The 1,807-nt window shown below is 47.2% G+C and overlaps 1 long non-coding RNA gene across 1 annotated transcript in view; it reads left to right on the plus strand.

Moving 5' to 3' along the window:
* The first annotated feature begins 857 nt into the window (after positions 1-857).
* The window catches only part of LOC107307798, a 6,449-nt gene continuing 5,499 nt past the window's right edge, over positions 858-1,807 (plus strand). The window contains exon 1 of the long non-coding RNA XR_001552513.2: positions 858-1,048. This is a non-coding gene — a long non-coding RNA (uncharacterized LOC107307798). The remainder of the gene's footprint in view (positions 1,049-1,807) is intronic.

Below are 1,807 nucleotides of genomic sequence, written 5' to 3' on the forward strand. Positions count from 1 at the left end.
ATATGGACCCATATAGACCTATATAGACCCATATAGACCCATGTAGACCCATATAGCCTTGTATAGCCACATATAGACCCATATAGATCCATATATAGACCCATATAGACCCATATATAGACCCATGTAGAACCATATAGCCACATATAGCCACATATAGACCCATATAGACCCATGTAGACCCATATAGACCCATGTAGACCCATATATAGACCCATATATACCCATACAGACCCATATATAGTCCCATGTAGAACCATATAGCCACATATGGACCCATATAGCCCCATGTAGATCCATACAGACCCATATTGACCCACATGTAGCCACATGTAGACCCATATGTAACCCCAAATAGCCACATATAGACCCATAGAGCCACATATAGACCAATAGAGCCACATATAGACCCATATATAAACCCATATAGACCCATATAGTCCATATAGACCCATGTAGACCCACATATAGCCCCACAGAGCCACATACAACCCCATATAGCCCTGTATAGCCCCATATAGCCCCATGTAGACCCATAGAGCCACATATAGACCAATATAGCCCCATACAGACCCATATAGACCCATGTAGATCCATATAGACCCATATAGTCCCATATAGACCCATGTAGACCTATATAGACCCATATATAGCCCCAAATAGACCCATATATAGACCCGTATAGACCCATATAGACCTACATGGAGGCCTGCGTGGCCAGCTGGTACGAGCAGGTCAGAGCGCCCCCTAGTGGTAAACACCGGTACTGCACCCCATAGAGACCCATAGGGACCCATAGAGACCCATAGAGCCCCATATAGACCCATAGAGCCCCATATAGACCCATATAGACCCATATATAGACCTGTATAGCCCCATATAGACCTACATGGAGGCCTGCGTGGCCAGCTGGTACGAGCAGGTCAGAGCGCCCCCTGGTGGTAAACACCGGTACTGCACCCCATAGAGACCCATAGGGACCCATAGAGCCCCATAGAGACCCATATAGACCTACATGGAGGCCTGCGTGGCCAGCTGGTACGAGCAGGTCAGAGCGCCCCCTAGTGGACAGACCATGTTACTGCACCCCATAGAGACCCATAGGGACCCATAGAGACCCATATAACCCCGTATAGACCCATATAGCCCCATGTAGACCCATATAGACCCATGTAGATCCATATAGATCCATCCATAGCCCCAAATAGACCCATTTAGCCCCATATTGACCCATATATAGACCCATATGGACCCATATAGCCCCATATTGACCTATATATAGACCCATGTAGACCCATATAGACCCGTATAGCCACATATGGACCCATAGAGCCCCATATATGGATCCATACAGACCCATATAGCCCCATATTGACCCATATGGACCCATATAGCCCCATGTAGACCCATATATAGCCCCAAATAGCCACATATAGACCCATAGAGCCACATACAGCCCCATATAGACCCATATAGACCCAGGTAGACCCATATAGACCCATATAGTCACTAATGGCCCCATATAGACCCATATATAACCCCATATAACCCCATATAACCCCATATCACCCCATATAACCCCATATCACCCCATATAACCCCATATCACCCCATAGCCCCATATCTGCCCCCCATATCCCCCCATATCACCCCATATCCACCCCATATCCACCCCATATCACCCTATATCTGCCCCCATAACCCCATATCACCCCATATCACCCCATAACACCCCATAGCTCCATGTAACCCCATATCACCCCATATCCACCCCATATCACCCCATAGCTCCATATAACCCCATATC

Source organism: Coturnix japonica, unplaced genomic scaffold, assembly GCF_001577835.2.
Source record: "Coturnix japonica isolate 7356 unplaced genomic scaffold, Coturnix japonica 2.1 chrUnrandom935, whole genome shotgun sequence".
In the NCBI taxonomy this organism is placed as follows: domain Eukaryota; kingdom Metazoa; phylum Chordata; class Aves; order Galliformes; family Phasianidae; genus Coturnix; species Coturnix japonica.